Source organism: Myotis lucifugus, unplaced genomic scaffold (assembly GCF_000147115.1).
Source record: "Myotis lucifugus unplaced genomic scaffold, Myoluc2.0 scaffold_11, whole genome shotgun sequence".
In the NCBI taxonomy this organism is placed as follows: Eukaryota; Metazoa; Chordata; class Mammalia; order Chiroptera; family Vespertilionidae; genus Myotis; species Myotis lucifugus.
This window is the reverse complement of record NW_005871059.1, coordinates 14,311,967-14,335,012: the sequence shown is the minus strand read 5'-3', so window position 1 is coordinate 14,335,012 and position 23,046 is coordinate 14,311,967. Positions and strand designations below refer to the sequence as shown.

At 36.8% G+C, this 23,046-nt stretch overlaps 1 protein-coding gene across 2 annotated transcripts in view; it reads left to right on the top strand.

The window, feature by feature from the left end:
• Positions 1-23,046, top strand: part of EYA4 (EYA transcriptional coactivator and phosphatase 4) — a 235,782-nt gene that overhangs the window by 31,183 nt on the left and 181,553 nt on the right. The gene's annotated exons all lie outside the window — the stretch shown is intronic.

The following is a 23,046-nucleotide window of genomic DNA, read 5'->3' as shown; positions in this document are numbered from 1 at the left end:
ACATATTTTTAGTTGATTTTTGAATCCTCTTTTAAAATCATAAAACACACCTTTGGGAATGTATGGTGTTCCTGCTTATGATGTGGTCTCCCTTGACTGTCTACTTGTTAAGCCACTGCCAGAAAGACCAGGGAATTGAAATCATGCTAAATATTTTAGACAGTATAAAGAATTTCATACATCTCTGTTATTAGTTTTATTCCAAATGTGCTCAGATAGTGCATCTGTTGTTGAATGTTAGATGTATAAAAAGAGAAAGTATTTTACTAGCATGCCTATTGTTCATTTCAAGGATGGCAACCACAGTCCTCAAGGGGTTTCCTATTTTGCTAAGCTCTTTGCAGAGTGAAGAGTGTGCAAGATTGCTGGCAATCATTCTAAGATTCTGATTTTTTAGAAAAGATATATATGGCATTTTCTCCTAACTCATTGTCTCCATGAGACTAGTTCTTTACTGTTGGAACTGGAGTCAATGGGAAGTCTTTCCACATACTCCCACACTACTGCCAACTGTGGTCCACGCTGTTCTGTTCACAGACAACTAGTGGTGTCACAAGTAAGGAGACATGTGTACCTACCAAGTGTGTGTTACGCTGATTGATGCCTTTTTTTTTTATTGCTTATGTGATCACGATTTAACCTGAGAGTCTAATGTTTCTATCAGGCAACAGAGGGCAGTGTGTTTGTGTATAATAATGTGGTTTTAGAAAAGATTTCTTTGATGAGTTCAGTTTTAAAATACAGAGGTATATGTGTTCTGGAGTATACATGCCATTCCAAGATAATTTAATTTTTCCATTATTTTATTTAAAAGAAATGATAATTGAGTCCTCACATACACACATGAGCATTGTTTAATTTCATATATTATTAAATTTCACATAGAATCAAAATGTAAGAAAAAATATAAAACTATAAACAATCTGTCAAGTGGTAGAGATATTATTCTTCCAAATTGCCTGACCTTTTACAAATGGCAATTGGGAGACTGGGGTTTCAAAGTAGTTATTTTTTTTTTAAATTCTGGCTATTCATGGCATGGATGATAGCAGGATGATATGTCACCCATGCTATTGCATGTTTATGGATCCTATGGTGTCAGAGTCTATGTCACCATGTATGTACCTGAGTGAATAATGATGTCCTCTTAATGGTGATGCTTCATGAGAGGACTGCTGTTGACTGCTGTTGATTTGTACTTTGTTCTGACAAACTGAGGGTTACATAAAAGCGTGTGTGTGTGGGGGTGGTGGTGGTGGTGTTAGATTGACCAACTGTCCCAGTTTTCCAGAGACCCAGGGGTTTCCCAGGACATGGAACTTTCAGAGCTAAAGCAGGTAGAGTCTGGGATGGTTGATCCAGCTAATCACCCTAGGGTGTGTGTGCACTCAAGAACGAATTTTTGTTTTTAATACAGTGGAGGTTAAAGATAATAAGTTTTTATGTTTAACATTGGAGTGAGGTTATTACCCAAAGTGCTTCATACAGCCTTTTGCAAAATGAAACCCAGTAATTTAGACCAAATACTGGTTTCCTTTTAGTGATATTTTAGAGTCCTGAGCTCAGTATTTAAAAAAAAATTAAATGCCCGGCCAGTGGTTGAGCATCAGCCTATGAACCAGGAGGTCACGGTTCCATTCCCGGTCAGGGCATATGCCCAGGTTGCGGCTCGATCCCTTGTGTGGGGCATTCAAGAAGTTGCTGATCGATTATTCTCTCACATTGATGTTTCTATCTCTCTCTCCCTCTCCCTTTGAAGTTAATAAAAATATATTTTATTAAAAAATTAAGTTTCTGCTGTTGCTAATGTGCAGAAATCTAGGGTGACCTTATGGTCTCTCTGCTTGAACCCAGCTGCTGAATTTGTGGTGAGAATGGAAGAGATATTAAGAGAAGAAAAGATGATCCTCACTGTCTGTTTCTCTTCCCCTTTCTGACAATGAACTCTTCACTTGAGGGTTATTGAAGTGAAGCTGCTGATCTCTGCAGTGGCCATCAAGCATGGGTGCTTCTGGTTTAAACCACAGGGAGCTTAACGTTTGTGTCAAGTGTTAATGGATTAATGATTCTAATTTATAAACATCAAAAATCCTTCCTCCTTCAACATCATTAGACATAGAAGACCATATAGGCCAATCTTTTGACCTTGCGCATGTGCAAAGGGATGCTTGGGACTGTTAAGTGATCTCCCCATGTTGGCATGGCTGGTGAGCATCAGAGTTGGGACTTCACACAGGTCTTCTGACTCCAAGTCCAAAGCTCTCTTCATAACGTCAACATGACTTATCACTTTTGAGTTTTCTTATCTTGGCATTCATCACTATAGAAAGGTCAAAGAAGTCAGAGTTAATCTCCTTTACATTGAAATGATTTCTATTTGAATGAAATATTTAAATTACTTTAAATCTTGCATTGTATATTAATGTCTCAAAACTTTTTGAAAAAAGATACTTAGTATTTATTAAGATGTAAAACACATAGGGTAGAATTAAAAGAAAGTGCAAATAAGATGAAAGGGAATTCACTTAGATTATAGTTATTTTACTTAAAGAAGAATTCTTTCTCTAGGCATTGGCCTAATAATTGGTGTCATTTATTGTGCAAATACACTCCATCTAACATTTTCCATATATTCTCTCCAGTCCTTACTATGTCCTTGCAATGTAATTGCTATAGTCACCATTTTACAGTAAAAGAAACTGTGTATAGAGAGCAGCCCGGTCAAACAATAGTTAACTGCAGAGATTAGAATTGAACCCACTTTTATCTGGTCCTAAAACCTATAATGGATTTTTTATGATACAACATAGTATAGTGGTTTAGAGATTGAACTCTGAAATCAAACATCCCTGACACTTGGCAATCTTTGGGGAATTAATTAAACTTTTCTTCATCTGTGGAGTGGGGAGGTTAACAGAAAGAAATTATATGGAAAATTTAGCACATGCTTCGCTTAGAGTAGCAACTCAATAAATGTTAGCTATTGTTACAATGAACCTGAGGAATTCAGGCAGTCTCTAATAAGTATGCATTCATTCTTACATATGCAGCTACCTTCTGGCACATCCCTGCCTGTAAGTATGTAGATCTATAAGCTCAGTAGATGAAAACTGAACTCACTAGCTCTCTTCTCTTTCAATTTTTCTCCATTTCTCCTCTGTTTTATTACTTCTGTGGGTGGTATCATCAGCCACTGACTAGGTTTAGTCAGAAAACAAGTAGTCACCCTTTTCTCCTTCATCCCCATCTCAAAGTCCAGTCCATTCTTAATTTTTAATCTTTCAGAGCTATTGCTTTTGCTTCAGCTCCTTATTTTGGATCTTGGATCTTGAATATCTTTAAATTAGTTCTAGAGTGGTCTTTCTAAAATACATACCTGATCATATCACTGTTCTGCTTAATATTCTTCCCAGGCCCTTTCTCGCCCTCAAGAGAAGGTCCCGAGTGTAGTAAAGCACACAGACTTAATTGCTTACCTGAAACTCACCAGTGTTATTTCTGGCTTCTTTTGGTTCCCTGAATCTCTCAGGGTCTCTGAGGTTTTTATGCCTTTGCTAATGCCTCTTTCCAGATGGGCCCTTTCCCCACCAGGGTAATTTGTAAATCTTGAAGACTCAATATGGGTTTCACTCCCTCTGAGCAAGCCACTCAGACAGCCTCCTTCTTTCCCATGCTCTTAGCCTCTGCAATATGCTTCCATATCTTTGGGCATTTACCTCTATCCCAGGACGTACCCACAGAACTAAAGTCTTACCTGTTTATTTGCTTCTGTACTAAATTATAAACTAATTAAGAGTAATAGCAGGTCTTGTTCACCTTGTATACTTATTCAATAAATCTTTTCTTCAAAAGCTTTTATATACTGTTAGTAAGGCATGCTAATGAATAGCCTGACAAATTTTATATAGCCAAAATGTTATTGTAAGTATGGATTTCTGAGTTATGAATTCACGTTTCACTTACATTTTTTAAAATTGCATAAAATATGTAATATTAGTTTAACAGTATGTGATCAAAACAAAGTTTGGTCCTTAAACATTGTATTCTGCATTTTATATGTATCTTATTTTACCGTCTGGATTAGAGATTCTAGGGAATTTTAAGAGGTGAGCAATTAACTAAGATTTAACTTTTATGTTTGCCTGAAATTTTGTATTAGGACTTCATAATTACTTAGAAGCAGTTTAAGTTATATCCGTTATAGCTTACTACAGTTTTTAACTAAAAGTTGCTCTTATTAATAGAAATAAATATGAATCAAATTATACATAGCAGTATCTATATTAATAACCAGAAGATCCTTTGATACTGTGAAATATGTATTAAAATAAGGACTGAGTAATATTTGTTGTTTTTATAGCTTCTATAAGAATTCTTACACATCAAGATATTTTAAAGTCCTATTTTGGTGGTGTTGAATATGCCCCCCAATTTTTTCAGGTCTGATTCATTCATATCTAAGTGAGAGAGGGAGTCTGGCCTCAATTTATCATCAAGGAGGAAGGTTTGGGAAAAAAAAGTATCTTTTGTTAATTTTAGGAACTATATATTATGCCATAAAACATTTGTTGCTACTAAGTAAAACAAGGTAAAATGAATAAGTTGCAGTTTACAGTAGGATTACTTTCCCTAATATTAAATACTAAGAGCCTGATTATTCCTACATAGGTCAATATTGTTACTTGAATCAATAAGTTATTGAATCAATTAACTTATATTATTGATGACATGTTTTAGTTAGTGAGGTCTAAATTCATTCACATCTATTGGATCCATGTTATATTTTTTCAGAAATACATTTAGAAATTCATATGTATTTATAGATATTAATAGTATTTATGTTCTTGCATAAAACCTAATAACAATAATGCATATTAAAATTCTCAAGTTAGTTTAATAAATTAATCTTTCTGCCTCTGTATTTCTCCCTTAGAATTCCAAATGGCTTCAAATTATTACTCTATATCATATATAATACTATATATAGTATATATAGAGAGATTCCATAGTATCATCTTTGACTATAGCCATGAGCCCATTTTTAAAATCTGTGCTGCTGTCTGAGCCATTTAGGCAGGTTTCTAGCTATTGTATGAATCAAATACATCATCCAACTTATCATTGAGATGTAGAGCTTCAGAATCATCAGTTTCTGTCAGTGTTTCAACACTATGCTAGAAAACATTTTGATTAGTTTGTTGAAGTCATTTTTTTCATTTTTGATCAAAATCCTGAAATGCTATTCTTCCATTGCTTTTTTCTTAGGTACTCTAAATCAATTTGAGCAGCATGCATACTTTTATTTTTAAATTTTTTAATTAAAATATAATCAAAATCAGATATTTTTTTGAGGCTCAAAATCTGTTGGAAGAATTTGTCCTTTAAACTAGCCAAAATAATCATGTTTACAACATGTATTTTTTACACCATGCAAATGGACAACAACTTGAGAGTTCAATCGGATTCTGCTTAAAGCTAACATTATTTTCAGAACTGTAACTCAATGGCCAATTACAGTTTTACTTTGCAGTTGTATAATGGAATACCTACACTGTGAAATTACAAAGTAGATACATTAAGTATATTTTAATTTTTATTAGTCATTAAGATTTATTCTTTCATTTTAAATATTTTTTAACTCTGAATTTTTATATTTTTCATGATTTTGTAAGGATTCATAAGAAGATTCCATTAATTATTATCTCCTATGATTTTCTCAAACTACAGTTTAATTTATTACAATGTTTTCAAAAAATTTGGAACACATATATATAGAGAGGGAGAACCCCAGATTGTACAGAATATGGCTTGTTATCACGTACCATTTTCTAGAATGTAAATATTGGCCTTTTCTTCTGTCAGCTCTAATCAGTTGGTAGCAGCTGCCTATGTTGAGAAGGGACCTAAAGCCGCCTTGTGTCTCACTGAAAAAGTAACATATCTATTTAGTGCCATGGACTTGGTAAGGAGGAGGGTAGCAACAGAGCCCCATACCTGCTGACCCTGGGCTTTGTCAGCAGCTTGGAGCACTCTGTTTGAATAGTATAGATGTAAATAAGAGCTGCGAAATCTTTGGGTGCCAAAAGTCTTTCATCTAAATTTACAACTTACATGTGGTATATTAATTGTCCAGTAACTCTCCCTTATGCATTAAAATGAAAACAACTGTTTATGATCGAAATGTCATCTGTTTATTTCATGTTTTTATAATCTTGTATTATAATTCACCTTTATTTCTTAATTTTTTATTTATTTTTCCAATTACAGTTTACATTCAATATTATTATTATTACTTTAATTAAATTTTATTGGAGTGACATTAGTCAACATGAACATATAGGTTTCATGTGTGGATTACTAACTCAGAAAATCTGTATATAGGACCATGTACCCACCACCCAAAGTCAAATCTCCTCCTGTCCCCTCATATTAGGTGGGGGGGGGAAAGGGGTCAATATTATTTTGTATTAGTTTCAGATGCACAGCATATGGTTAGGCATATACTTTACAAAGTGTTCCCCCTGATATTTCCAGTACTCGTCTGGCACCATACATAGTTATTACAATATTGTTGACTAAATTCCCTATGTTGTACTTAACATCCCCGTGACTACTTTGTAACTACCAATCTGTATTTCTCAGTCCCTTCACATTTTTCAACCAGTCACTCAACCCACCTCATAATCTTTGAGAAATGGGAAAAAATGAAAGTAATATAACTTTTGCTATAAGCAGTGATGGGAAATGCCCGGCCTGCGGATCATATAAGGCTCATGAAATCATTTTGTTTGGCCCTGCCAAGGCATTAGGGGTGAGTTAATTAAATGTTTGACCAAATATAGCAGGCTAATTTTTAAGTTGATTATTTCGTATGGTCCGCAAATGATGTTATAAATATCTGAATGGCCCTTGGCAGAAAAAAGGTTCCCCACCACTGCTATAAGGTATAGAGCAAGTAGAAATGTTCACTGATATAAAGAGTAACATTCATTTGAACTCATTTTACTTATTAGCCACCAATGTTTTATTATATAACATATACTACTTAAAGTTGCATTCATGGATAGGCACCAATCACCACCAACCGCTGCTTTATGGGATTCATCTCATGGACCCTTACAGCAGCCCTGTGTGGCAGGCTCTGTCATAAGCCCAGTCCAAAGAGAGCATGCTGAAGCTGAGCTTAGAGATCTTATTCAAGGTTGTGATAGCTAGAAAGCTGGGCTGATGGAATGCAAGCTCACATCGTCTTATTCCAGAATCCATGCTGCTGAACACAGCATTTTACCTGCTTTGATCAACTTATATGGTTTTCAGACCCTTCGGTACATTTGGTGTTTTAAAAGAATCTATTAAAACTCCCCTTGATCTCAACTTATTTAAACAAAGAGCAAAGGTTTTAAATATCATGGGCAAGAAACGTAAGTTATTCCCCCATGAATACAAACCAACTGTACAATCATCATTAGTAAATATTTTGAACAGGCAGTTGTAAGATAGCAGAATATGTGAAAGTTGAGTGAAAATTCAACAAATTCAATTAAATATTTAAAGATTCCCCACTCTCTGTCAGGAACTCTGCTAAACTAACGATTAAAATATAAATTACAATTCCTGTCCTCCCCAAAATTTCAGTTTAGCATAAGATTGTAAAATGTTATGTCAAGTTCTAAAGTTATTTTTAAATGAGATTTGGCCAGTGGATATTCAGTGAATAATGGTGGAGAACAGCTATATTTGAAGCATGGTTTTAGGTGTTGGAAATGCTTGATGGACAAAATGGAGACATTGTTCTTCTAATGGAGCTTATATGTAGTGGAGAGAGAACAGTAATAAATATGCTGGATAGTACTAAGTGCAAGGAGAAAAATGAAACAAGCAGGGAGGAGGATAAATAGTTCTGGGGTCAAGCTGGGTGGGTGGGGAAAGCTACAGGTTTTGGAGAGTAATCAGGGGGATCTTACTGAGAAGGTGGCGTTTGTGCAAAGATTTGAAGATGAAGGAACAAGTCTGTGAATATGGGGGTGGGGGAAATTTGCTTTAGAATGAATAGCAAAAACTGAGGTGGCGGCATGCCAGTGGCATTGTATGTTCAAGGAACAGAAAAGAGGCCAGCGTTGGTGGCAACAGTGGAGAAAATGAGGCAGGGATAGGAAGTTACCAGAATGTAGAGATGGAGGAGTATGAACTGTGTAGGGTTTTCTAGGCGTTATAAAAGCTTGAGCTTTTCTCTGAGTGGCATGTGAAGCAATGGAAGAGCTTAGGGATGGCATGATGTAATTTAAGTTTTTAAAAGAGCACCCATCTGCAATGAAAATAGTTGGTGTGATGACAGGAGTAGAAACCAGGCTATTGTCAGTATCCAGATGTGCAAAGGACAAGATAGCAGTGGATGTGCTGAGGATTGGATGTCAATTGTGGAACAGGAGAGTCAAAGATGACTCCAAGGTTTGTGTCCTGAGCAATGGGAAGAAGGTGATTGACTTTGACTGAGATGGGATGACTTAGAAGGAACAGATTGAGGGTGGAGATAAGGAGTTCAGTTTTAGACACAGTGGCAGAGATGTTCCCGTGTTTTCACCAGTTCCATCTCATACAACTTTTTTCTGCTGCACTAAGGAGTACACTCCCTAGCCTCCTTCTTTTAATCAGTACCATTAACTCGTTCTGGCACATAAAATGCAAGGGAGAGGTTGTGCACACCAGTTCCAGGCTGAGGCAGTGGGAAGAAGCCTCTCCACGATCCTTTGGGCTCTGTGTTCTCCTAGCGTGAAGAACGAGGAGGAAGCCTCAGGCTAAGATGGCAGAGACTAGAGACTGAAGAAGGCTGGACTTCTGAGGCACTGCATGGAGGATAGAGTCCCAAGAGAGTATTAAGCTACTGAGTTAACAGAGACATATTAAATTTTACCTGATATGAGGCAAATGTGTGGAAATGTTGGGCAGTCAGTTAGATGTAACCATTTGGAACTCAGGAGAGAAGGTTGGACTTGAAATATACATTTGGGAAACTTCAGGGTATCAATGGTACTTAAAGGAATATTATTGGTTGAGATCACAAAGAGAGTAAGTCTAGATAGAGATCATAGTCTGTGACTTCCCCTTTGATGTGCTTTCTCTAAAATTTTCCAACAATCACATTGTGTATGGATTACTGGTTACTGGGTTAACCTCTCTCAGGGCAGCAAGAGCCAGCATACAGCTGATTAAGTATTGAGACGCCATTGATTTTTTGCCTTTTTCATCAAAAGTAACAAGAAGCCATGGATATTTTGAAGAAAATAGTCAACAAGTATTTATTATTTTCTCATTGTTGTGTTTGTAGATATGATGTTCCTAGCTTTCCAACTTAAGAATTGACCTACATCAGGGTTTCTCAGCTTCAGTATCATTGACTTTCGGGACCTGATAATTCTTTATAGTGGGGTGCTGGCCTGTGCATTATGACATTTTAGAAGCATTTCTGGTATCTATCCACTAGATGTCAGTAGCACCTACTTACCTCCCCCACTCTCTTGTTATAATAAAAAATGTCTTCTGGGGGGAGGTAAGAATCACTCATCTATATTATATCTGCTTTCAACACATTTTTTATTTATATATTTATTCTCAGCAAAATATCTGAGGAGGTTTACCTGAACATTTAATTAAATTATTGAGAAAATTTGGATGAATAGACAAACACATGGTAATACAGAATTTAAGCAAGAAAGCAACATAACATTGCCAAGTTAACCATACAAAATAATAAGCACTATGCTATCAGCCGGGGAAGTCTGTTCAAGAAGGGTCAAGAAAGGAATTACTAGATAGGCTAGGTCATTCCTTAACTAGGTCTTGAAAGAGGGGTTAAATTGTATGGACCTGACAGGACCCAACCTGGCCCAGTGAATAGCAGGAATGGAGACTCATAAGTACAAAATATAATGCAGGAAGGCCCACCCAGGAACTGTGGATAGATCAGAATACTGAATCAGAAGCTCTGAGGGGATGAAGATATAGAGCGGTGGGAAATCTCGTTGAAAAGTTCTGAGACCAGACTGGAAAGAGCTTTGAAGTAGAAGGAGGAAGATGGATCAGGAGAGACAGAGAAGAGAGAGTAAGGAAAGCAAAGAGAATATCAGGATAATAATGTTCAGAGCCAATGGCCAAGATAACTTCCAGGAGGAATTAGTCATCACTATCTGACGTCTCAAGAGGACAAACAGAATGGGAACTGAGCAAAAGGCTGTTTCATTTGTTGATTAGAAGGTCATCGGTGGCACTTTGGTCTACAGCCCCATTGGAGTTGTGGCAAGAAGAGGCATCTCAGGGGCTTACTATAGAAAAGATGATGAGGAAGTAAGAGGCAGCTGGTGCGATTGAAGAAGATAAACAGAACAGTAACTGAAAGGAGCACCTTTTCAAACAAGAGGAGGCTTGAGTGTGGTGGATGACAGCAGAGAAGATTCTGGTGGAGAATAGAGTCAGGTTGTTGCAGAAGGGATGCTGGGGCCCAGTGGAGGTCCGAATAAAGAAGATAACCCTCAGACACTAAAAATGTTAGAGAATGCATGCATCCTTGCATAGTCCAGGGTGCCCTCCCCTGATGGCATTTGTTTTCTTGGTAACATGGGAAGGAAGGGCATTTGTTCACACAAGGTCAGGAAGCAGGTTGGCACATGTAGGATTAAGGATCTAAGTAGGATAAAGATTAACAATGGCCATTATTTTTTCAAGTGGCAGGTGAGCTCCTAGAACTCAATATAGATTATTAAGAGACGTTTTCAGGTTTTCTTTAGCAAAGTGGGTTGCATTGACTAAGACTTAAGACTCTCTGTTAGCATTGAAAGTTTATTTTATTTTTTTGCATAGAAACCATTAAGAAGAGACAAGAGAAAAATAAACACTTTGTGGTTAATGAAAATGCCTCTCATCTTTGGAAGAAACTGCTTGCTCTGTTTTCTTTGGATATCATTATATCCAACAAAAAGGAGAGCCTATTTATTTAGACGTGATTGGGTCAAATTTAACAACAGTGTCAGACTGAAAAAGTACTCTCGAAGTATATGGAATTCTATCATTTCATATCTTCTTGGATTAAGAATGGATTTCTCTGCTCAGATTCCTTTAGGAGGCAAATACCCTTGTAAGGGTTAATATGTTAAGGAGTTCATGTGAACGCTCTTGGCAGGAACCAGGATGGCAGGGTGAAGAAAGTTTGCAAAAAAGCAAATGAAAGTTTAAAAAGAAAGGCAAACATTGACTGCTTACTTTGCTTAGCTTTCATTATTTTGCCCAAATTGCTGTGGATGACACATGTAAACAGGGGATTATAACTAGATTGTGAGCTCCATCTGCTCACAACTGACACTTACATACCAGTAGTCCTCACTTGGGCTTTCTGAGTGCTTTATGTATGTAACTCATTTAATTCTCACACAGTTTGATGAGGTGGGCACTATTATTATTATCCCTTAATTTATAGGCAAGGGGTCACTCAGTAAGCAGGATTTATATATGTATATATTGATTTTTAGCGAGAGGAAAGGAGAAGGAGAGAGTGAGAGAAACATCTATGTGGGAGCGAAACATCAATTGGCTGCCTCCTGCACGCTTCCTAACTAGGGTGGAGCCTCCAACCTGTGCTTAGGCCCTGACCCATAATTGAACTGGCAACCTTTCAGTGATTGGGACAATGCCCACCCCATTGAGCCACACAAACCAGGGCGGTGGGTGAGCAGGATTTTAATCCAGGTACTCTGGCTCCTGAGCTGACAATATTAATTGCCAGGGGAATCTGCTGGGAAAATACCCTATTTATTTTTTCATTCCTGACTCATGAGTGCAAACAAAAAAATCTTGAAATGTTTTGAATTTTCATACATATGAAGAAAACAAATTGCATCTGTGTCTATTTTTTCTATGATCATTTTCTTTAATTTGCAGATATATCACATCAGAATGGTGTGAAAGGGGTGGACTGAGGACTATAAAATAGCTGGTTTTCAATTACTGATTGAAAAGGGGGCTTAGGTAGAAATAGGCGTCTGTGCTGGTTTTTCCACCCCAGGATTTTTAGGAAGAGAAGGGCACACTTACATTTCTTTCCCGTAAATGTCTTGCCCACTTTACATCCTTTTCATGTTGTCATGCTTGATATGAAGGCATGGAGGACTTTTTTATAGGTGATTGGGACTTTTAGAGATGACCTTATTCAAATTCTTTATTTTAGAGATGCAAAAAATCAAGGCTGAGATAGCTTATGCTCCTTCTCAGGCTAAGTCTAGCACAACACAGGGTGTTTTGAAATAAGACTTTTTGGTTTGTTTCAACCTGCACATTAAAACTTGATTTTTTTCTATACAGGGTTTTAACATCTGAAAATTAAAGTCAGCCCCTGGAAACTTGTGTTAAGTTATTGCTTCATTTGGGGATTGATGAGACAATTTTATTTGAGCTTCCACTAAAGTTGTTGGTAGATCGGGATCATTTAAGAAAAGCTAAAGCAAAGGTGTGAAACACTTTATTTTACATGTTTGTTTTTCTCTCAGTTATTATTTACTGCTCAATCAGCATTAACAGAAGAAAAATAATTTGGCTGCTAAGTTACTCTGGTATAGGATTTCAAAGGGCCTTATTAGAGAGGGATGTAATTTCATCCTCTGGGCCTTTTATATAACAGAGTGCATATTTGGGTTACCTTATTTTGACCCGGAATTAAACAATAGATTAGAGATGTGCACAGGAAGTTAAAGTATGCAACAAAGATTAAAAAGTATATTATGGTTGTTTTTTCAAACTGCTCAGGCTGTCTTTATACTTAATAACTTTATTTTTGCTAACTCTTATCTGAATAGCTCCTGCCTCAAAGTTTTCTGTTTATTTCACAAATAAACAGATAAAATATCTAGATTTATAAAATCTAGATATTTGATAACTACTATGTGTAATTAGTGGTTTTTAAATGCATAACTTTGACAAATTGATACACATTAATGGTTTTGTATACTGTTTAACGACATAGTTTAGTTATGAGGTTCAGTAATAAAAAATGGTAGATGTCACAGATCATAACAATACTTCACATATTAAATATTAAGGGAAGTAAGCTTGAAAGTCTGTAAGTTCAAAGTAAAAAGCCTTTACGACTTCAGTTTTGAGAGCATTTTCATAAGGTGAAAGAGACACATAATGTCAGGGTACTGCTAACTCTAGCTTCTAGCAGTGCATTGTATCCTTCATGAGAATCTTAAAGGTAGTCATCTCTGCTCCTTCACCCCAGGACTGACTGCTCCCCCTTCTTCAGTACCCTGTGATTTGCATGATCATATCCTCACTGATTCACATTTGGGGTGATTGTTTCCATCCTCACTCTGAGACTGTGGAATTCTTACTTTGTTTCCATGAAGTAAAGTTTGCATTGGCTGAGGTCCCGGTTAGACTGATGCTTTTTCCTCATTTTGTTTGTTTGTTTAATATCTTAGATTTTGAAAGTCATTCAAAATTAAAGGACTTGCATATTATCCTGGGAAGATAATTTGTGATAGAAACCCTTTGTGAATAATCACAAGAGGCATTTAAATGTTTGTTAAGTAACTTGTTATCGACTGTTGGATAAGAGGTTGTTCCGAGTGCTCTTCTGCTGAGCATTTATATGGCACTTACTGTAATGGTGTCTGCTTACTTTTTGGATGATTCAGACACATTCCATTGTGCACCAGTTTCTCCACAGCAGTAAATCAGGAATCATCAATGATAATTTTAGCTTATGCATAATTATATTTTAGAATGTTGAATGAATGTGCTAATGTACAAGTGAATAAATTTTACATTGAATGTTTCTGATTGAATAGTTTTAAGATTTTAATGGTAATGGTAAACTAATTTCCCCTCTTAGTTTGTCACTATTTCTTATACTAGGAATTGTATGTATAGTATTTTAATATTTGAGCCCTTAATGTCAAGCTTGAGATTTAAGGAAATTAATTGAAGGCCTTCAGGATATTGGTGTTTGTTGCATGAATTGACTGTTGATGTTGAGATCTTAAGGCTCAAAGTTACTTTGCTGTTTGATTCTATTAGGTTAAGCAGGGGTGAAGGGATGTGCTCCCAGTACCTGGCTTTCTCTGTCTTTGGGACAAATAACAGATTTGGGAATTGATAGAAAAGGACAAATTTTGTTTTATTATAATTTTATCAGACTTTATTAAATAATATCTTTTGACATTTGGATGTATAGAAAAGAGCTCCCAGAAATTTATGTATGTTTATTTACATGGTTTTGTTATTTTTCTAAATGTCCTTTTGGCAAAGTCTTTGCATGTTTAAGCTTGGAGACTGCAGATACCAGTCAGTCCATCTCTTATCATTTCATAGATGTAATTAGAGAGATTAAAGAGGCTGTTCAGGTGGGCAGTAGAGTCAGGATTCAAGCTTGGATTTTTAAGACTCAAATTGTATCCTTTACAATCTCAGCATGCTTGGTTTTCTTCATGTCCCAGTGCTTTCAACAATGCCATTTGTTGAAGTTTTGAGTCCAGGGGACCTGTCATTGTTGGATTTTTTGAAATCACACAGTGTATAAACCATTACTGAAAATTTCAGAGAGATTTGAATCCCCACCATATCCAATTGCCAGTATTCCACACCACAGTGAAAACCCTTAGCCAAGATTTCTCATCCCTTTTTTTTTAAAAATATATTTTATTGATTTTTTACAGAGAGGAAGGGAGAGAGATAGAGAGTTAGAAACATCGATGAGAGAGAAACATCGATCAGCTGCCTCCTGCACATCTCCTACTGGGGATGTGCCCGCAACCCAGGTACATGCCCTTGACCGGAATCTAACCTGGGACCTTTCAGTCCGCAGGCCGACGCTCTATCCACTGAGCCAAACCGGTTTCGGCAAGATTTCTCATCCTTGATGAAATAACCCGAGGCTTCTTACACTGAACCCAACCTTAGTGCCCTGGGGCACAGAAAGAGTGTCAACTAATATTAATTGACTGTGAGGAAAATGTCATTAGTAAAAATGATCTAAAGAAATTATATAAGCATTGCAAAGAAAGTTCCTATTTCATATTCTGTATTGTCCACATCAAGAGCTGTTTTATTAGTCATGTTTTCCTTTCCGTTTTTGTTTCTTTGAGACTTGGAAGTCATCATGAGCTCAGTGGCAGCAGTGGCTTTCACACCCTGGATTCTGGTACACTTCACAAATGCCCACACCTATGCCATTCTCTCTCTCTCTCTCTCTCTCTCTCCTTTAATGTGACTTATTTATCCCTTATTTTAAAGCAGATTGTATTATAAGTTACCAGAAATTCTTTTTTTTTCTTTTCTTTTAGAAATGAGGGAGACTCTATGAAAATTTAATATTAATATTCATGCTTCTTTTCTACAATATGGAAGATAGGAGATTGAGTCCATCTAAAACACTGTTCAGGGTTTCTATTTAAATTACTAGCCAACAATTGTAGAAGACATTTTCAGTTGTCTGGTAGTCATCTACCTCTTTTCTTTTTTGTTAATAGAATCCTGATTTTGTTGAGGGCCACCCAACTGTCCTAGATGTTGAATTGGTTGAAGCCAGATTTGTGGTAATTTTAGTATTTTTTGAAAGTGATTGGTCTAGTGTTGGCCAAGTAACCCAAGGGGCTTCTGGGAAAGATCTTATTTCATCTAAATATAGTGCTGCAGGAAGGAGGCCTCCTTTCTCTCATCTCTTCATTGCTTGCTGCTGAGAAGGCTATTGCAGGAGCATGTGCTGCGTTAGCCATTCTCTGACAATGAGGTGATAAGCCTAAGAATGAAAAGCCAACATGCGAAGGATGGCCAAGCAAAAGGACAGAGAGAAGAACTTGCATTGTTGATGAAATTATTGAGATGCCAAGCTTGGCACATCTTCCTTTCAGACGTCTTCCTTGTGAGATAATTATGTTTCTGAATTGAGATATTCTGTTACATTTGTTAAGATTTTTGTGTGTGTTTTCACTTCTTGATGGAAATGAAAGAAAACAGAAGTTATTTTTCCTGTCCTTAGGATCACAAAACTGACTTTTAAAAATGAGATTATAATTCTTCTAAAACTAGGGATTGCCTTATTTAATATGCTTTAATTTTTAAATTTTTATTGTTGTATTATTTATATACAACAAACTGTGAGTGTGCATATGTGTGTGTATTCTTGGATACAAATCCCTTATCAAATATATATATATTTGGTAGAATGTTTCTCACATACTGTCTTTCTTTTTCATGGTCTTAGTAGTGTGTTAATTACAAAAAAAGAAAACAAAAGAAAAAAGTAAAGAAAAACCAACCTACTGGGATGTTGATTGACATTGCATTGAATCTGTAGATTAAATGGGGAGAATTGACTTCTTAACAATGAACATTTATTGTCTTCTGGCTCATGTCTTCTTTAATTGCTCTCAGCAATGTTTTATAATTTTCAGCATACAGATCTTGCACAGCTTGTCAGATTCTTAGTCTTTCATATTTTTTATGCCGTTGCAAGTTTTTGTTTTTAATTGTTCCTTGTATTTGGAAATAAGTTGCTATTGGTATAATGATCTTTAATTATGCAACCTTGCCAAATAATTATTAGCTCTTACTATATTAGGTTTTCTATATAGACAGTCATATTGTCTGTAAATAAAGACAGTTTTAGTTTTACATTCCTCCAACTACTTACCTTTTATTTCTCCTTATTGCTCTATCACAATGGCTAGAAATCCCAGTTCAATGTTAAATAGCAGTTGAGAAAACATCCTCTATACCTCTTGACATCAAGTTTAGGGTACAATCTGTAGAAGTGCACAGAAAGTCTCAAATGAAACTTCTTTACATTATTTTTTTAGTTTATTTTCCCATCACCATTTACTCCCTCTCTGCCCTCTTCCACCTCCACCCACCTCCCACCAGCCCCCCTCCCCTGCAATCACCACACTCATGAAAAATCATGTAAAGAAAAAAAAATAAGTACAAATTGTCGTTACAGAATAGTCATGGGGATGTAAAGTACAGCACAGGGAATATAGTCAGTAATATTCTAATAACTACATATGGTGTTAGATGGTTACAAAATTGATTGGGTGCTGGGGCTGACCAGCAGCCCCTGAACGACGGATGAACAGATTACTCTGACACAGTTTGACTGTGGGGGAGCGGATTAAGGGACGGCCTGACCGACAGCAGGCAGGCAGCCTTGATTGCCTGCCTTGTTAGCCTTTTATTGGAATTTTTATCTTTAGATACAATCAATAGGGTGAGTAATCTTGGGAGGACACATGTGTTTACATTGTCCTCTAGGCAAGGGCATCCAGGGACTAAGCATTAGGATTCCAGTCAACACCCGGAGTCTGCATATGCACAGGCTTGTTTGGAAAGGTCAAGGAATAATTAGAGGCGCCGCCTTTGACACTCCCCTAAGTCTCCCCTAAGTCAGAATTCCAATAAACAGGGCAGGCAGCCTTCCACACACTTCCCTTTTACCAGAACATCCACCTTACAGACGTTCCAACCAAGTCTCTTGTGCTCCCCAACAATTGGCGTGATCACTTAGTAAGCTATATAATGTCTAATCACTGGGGTGTGTACTCCTGAAACTAATGTAATATTGTATGTCAACTGTAGTTGAAAAATAAAAACATAATTTAAAAAAGAGACTTTTTAGATGGCTCATTATTGATCTTGAAAACATTCACATTATTCATTCTCCTCTATATCTTTTTTTTTTTTTTTTTTTTTTTTTTTTTAAACATATTTTATTAATTTTTCACAGAGAGGAAGGGAGAGAGATAGAGAGCTAGAAACATCGATGAGAGAGAAACATCGATCAGCTGCCTCCTGCACATCTCCCACTGGGGATGTGCCCGCAACCCAGGTACATGCCCTTGACCGGAATCGAACCTGGGACCCTTGAGTCCACAGGCCAACGCTCTATCCACTGAGCCCAACCGGTTTTGGCTTCCTCTATATCTTTATGTGTTGAAATATAAAATAAAATTTTAAAACTTAATAGTTAAATTACCTTACTCAAACCCCAAACATTGATGGAAGTGATGGTTCAGGAAGATGTGTTATATTTAATCCTGTGTTTTTTATAGCATGTTTCTTAAAATCTAATTTGAGAAGTAAGTTAAATGATAAAATATGGGTCACACAAAATATATCTAAAGAATACAAAGCAATGTAAAAAAAAAAAAGTGGATCTTGTAGAACACCACACTGAGTTATGTTGTAGGTCATATTATTAATTTATCTCAGGCCTCTACAACCAGATTCTAAGTGGTATATTTGCTATAATTGTTGAACATATTAACATATCATCCTATATAATAAAAGGCTAATATGCAAATTGATTGAACGTCTGAACGACCAGTTATTATGACCTGCACTGACCACCAGGGGCCAGATGCTCAACACAGGAGCTGCTCCCTGGTGGTCAGTGTGCTCCCACAGGGGGAGTGCTGCTCAGCCAGAAGCCCTGAGGCACCCCCCCGCCCCCCAGTGCACAAATCTCATTTACTGGGCCTCTAGTAGTTATAGAAAGTCCATAGTTTTGGGTTATTACAATTCACCCTTACTATTGGACATTCTATGAGTTTGGGCAAATGTGTAATGGCATGTATCCATCATTATAATATCAAACAGAGTATTTTTACTGCCCTGGAAATTCTCTGTGCTCCACCAATTTGTCCATTTCCTTCCCTAACCCATGGTAATCACTGATCTTTTTATTTATTTTTATTTTTTTAAGAATATTTTATTGATTTTTAAAGAGAAAGGAAGAGGGAGAGAGAGAGAGAGAAACATCAATATGAGAGGCTGCCTCCTGCTCACTCTCTACCCACGATGGAGCCTGTGCAACCCAAGCATGTGTCCGGGAATTGAACTGGCAACCTCCTGGTTCCTGGTTCATGGAAACAAGTGAGCCACACTGGCCAGGCCAACCACTGATCTTTTTACTGTTGCCATAGTTTTGCATTTTCCAGAATGTTATGTAGTTGGAATCATACAATTTGTAGCCTTTTCAAATTGGCTTATTTCACTGAGTAATATATTTTGAAGGTTCCTCCATATGTTTTCATGGCTTGATAACTTTTTTTTTTTTAGCACTGACTAATATTTCATTGTCTGCAGATACATACTTTCATTCACCTACTGATGGACATTGTAGTTGCTTCCAAAATTTGACTGTAAACATCTGTGTGCAGGTTTTTGTGTGGACATAATTTTCAAATCCTTTGGGTAAATGCCAATGGGTGTGATTGCTGGAATGTATGGTAAAAGTTTAGTTTTTTAAGAAGCTGACAAATGATTTTCCACAGTGGCTGTATCAGTGTGCATTCTTACCAACAATGAATGAAAGAGTTCCTGTTGCTCCACACCCTCCACAGCATTTGGTGGTGTCAGTGTTTCTGATTTTGGCCATTCTAATAGACGTGCAGTGGTATCTCGTTGTTTGAATTACAGTTTCCCTGATGACATATGTATATCATCTTTGCACCTGTATATCATTTGCCATCTGTGTATCAGATGGGATTGAGCTTGATCATTATAGCAACACAGAAGGAAGGCTTCTCAAAAAATAAAAACACCTGTTACTTATCAAACTTGGGCTTGGGTAGTAACTGTAGAAGTGATGAGATGTGAGATGTATTTCAAAGGCAGAGCCAACAGGATAAGCTAATGTATTTGATGTGGGGTGGGAGGAAAAGAGAGGATCGATAATGACTAAGTTTTTGACCCTAAGTACTGCAATGAGAAAATCTTTAGGAGGGAAGATTGGCAAGGAAATCAAGAGTTCAGTGTTTATATAATGTGGGTTAGGTTTTTCCTCCCCTAAAAGGCTTATCATTTCCAGCACCTTTGTTGGTCTTTCTTCTTTTTACTTTATCACTTATTGTTCATTTATCAGATATCCATTTATGTCCATTATGGTATACATAATTATGTTATTCAAAGCTTCAATTTTACCATTTTTTATTACTTAACCTATCAAATTTTTGGAGGGACAGGGGTCACTGAATCTGTTAATTACCAACATAGGTGTGTTAAGATCTTTCATTGTGATGGTGGATTTATAATTTTATCTTACAATGCTATTTGGCTTTATACATATTAAAGTTATGTTACTGGGTTTATGCACATTTAGAATTGTTAGTTCTTCCTGGTGAATTAACTTTTATTATGTGTTAATATCTTTGTCAAATGCCCTTTGCCTTCAGGTCTATGTGGTTACAACCATTGTTCTTTTGGCTAGTTTTTGTGTTCCTGTTTTTGAGCTCATGTTGTTTTGAACTTTAGCTGTGGGAATCCTTTGGGGTCTGGATTTAAAATATGTTCCTCCACAGAGAACTTGAATTTGCTCCTGCCAGATGCCTGGAAGCCCTATCATCTGGGGTTCATTTAAACTCAAGTTTGATTTAGGTTTTGTTGGCAACCCATGTAGCATGAATGTTGAATACCAAATTGAGTGATTGTGGGCTTGTGGTTAGGAATCCTCAGGAAAGTGTTTTCTGATTTTTTTTTTAAATCCAAGCCAAGGTCAGGACAGGCATGTGGCCCCCTCACCATCCTCTGAAAGATGGGGCTTTTTCTACTTTATCATTGAGGGTAAAGCCATTCAGTGATCCCACCTTGATGTGAATGTCCCAGATCTAATATCCATTCACTCAAAGGAGTTTGGACTCCTGACTTTGCCTCAGTAAAACCCAACTTTGCGTCCACTGGGGATGGACACCAGGCAAAACCCAGTCTGTGCTCACTAACCCTGCAGAATTTTCCAGTCTTCTCATTTCCTCTGAGGAATTGCCTTACTTTCCTACCATCTCAGATATGCTTTCAAAGGTATTTAATTTTTATACAGCACATTTACATCTGCCTGACCAGGTAGGATCTCTCTGAACATCTAGTCCATAATAGTTCCTAGTGACGTTCAAGGTTGTAAATACATGAAGGGTTTGAAGCCAAGCCCAGCATTGTGGTTTTTGTTCACCAGTTTTGTGGGTAAATACCTTCTGGCCACATGAAGATCTTCATCTCCAATAACCTTTCACTGAGTGGTTTTAGCATCTATTAACAATTATTGACTGTTTCGCTGAGGGCTGTGAAATGGTGACTTTCAATATCTATTATTTCAAGATGCATTATTTGCCCTTTTTCTATAAAGAAGAGCATTCTTTCCTGACCTATAGACGTTTTTCTCTTATTGTGGTCTCATGGATTATTTTTAATTAAATATGACTAATCCTTTCTGTCATTATTTTTGGTACCTAAACTGTGCCGAATTTAAGTGGGAGGCCCTCAAACCAACTCCTGTGTTCTTTTCACTGCCCCACTTAAAACTTTGAGGTCATCTTTGCTTTTTGGAGCAAGAAGATATTGTAGGCTTGTTTTGTACTGTCCCTTCACTAGATCTGGAATTAGCCATTTTTCCCAAGGAGCCCTGCTTCTGCTGGTGGAAAAGGACATTTATAAGCCAAGCTCGGAATTCTAGATGTGCTCATTGCTATTGGAGTGTTATTGCATTTAGGTCCTTTTAGTGCAGGGGTCCTCAAACTTTTTAAACAGGGGGCCAGTTCACTGTCCCTCAGACCGTTGGAGGGCCGGACTATAGTTTAAAAAAAAACTATGAACAAATTCCTATGCACACTGCACAGATCTTATTTTGAAGTAAAAAAACAAAACGGGAACAAATACAATATTTGTATTTGCATGTGGCCCGTGGGCCGTAGTTTGAGGACCCCTGTTTTAGTGGAAATAAATAGAAAATCTAATTTTGAAATCATAAGTTTAGACTAATATTCTTAGCTTATAGAGTTTATTTGCTCTAAAACAAAATCAATGTTAGAAATGATTACACAGTGATAAGTGGTTTGTACTGGCTGTTTGACCTTGGACAGTTTACTTGACTGCACTGCATCTTTTTTAGCTTCCACATGTACAAAATCAGAATAAGAAAGTTACCTACATTAGCAGGTGGTTGTGAGAAGTGAGGGTGTTGATATATGGAATTGGTTAGAACTATCTCTGGCTCAGAGTATGCACTTTATAATATTTGCTAAAAATGTTAGGTTAGAACTTACATAACTACTACTGTTTGGCCATTTTGATATACAGAAATGAGAATTTCATGTGGTTCAATCTAATAAATGTGTGAACTTCTTCCTTCACTGAGTGCCTGTTAGGGGCTGGTACCATGTTTTGCAGTAGACACTTCAAGATAAGTACAGAAGTTCATGACCTGAAGGAATTGAGAGATAAGTGATAGGTCTGTTAGTAAAGTTTCCCAATAGTGCTCTCCATGTAGTGAGAGAGTAAGGTAGGACTCTTCTTAGGCTATCATGAGTCACTTGGGGGAAAGAAACAAAATCTGGAAGTCTAGAGAATGAGAAGGGTGGGATTATAGATTGGAGTTCCCTGACTTCAGGTGGGAACTCCTATGGGATGTCCCTAGGGAGCAAATTAAATAAACAGACCACGTGTGTGCAGTACTGTGTATAATTTTACCAAAAAAGTTCTAATAATCATCAATCCATTTCCATAATGTGACAAAAATTAACCTATGCATATTAGAATCCTACTTATTCCTTTGTTGACTCTTCTAAAATTATTTTCTTTGCATCTTTCATGTGTGTCATAAACTCAATCCCATAGTTGTATTTTTGCCATGGAAATGTTGCCATTAAAATGAAGCTAACATACTGTTATCCTTCCCAATTGATCAGCAAATAGAAATTTATGTGATGAATGTTAATAGTTTATTCTTTGATTCTCTCATCATATTGTATTAAATGTTAATGAACGAGAATAACACAGGATTAGCACAAATATTTGGCTGAAGATAGCTGATTTTTCTTTAAATCTAGTGTCTTTTATTACCCAATGTTTAGTGAATCTCAATATTAATCACAAATATTTGTACAAAATGTACTGTAACTTTGGTTTCTTTTAAGAGTGATGCGTGCTTATACTGGCCCCCGTTATTTTCAGAGGGGCTTGACTTGCTGGAAGTGTCAGAATGGAGAAGTATTATGAACACCTTCTCACAAAGTT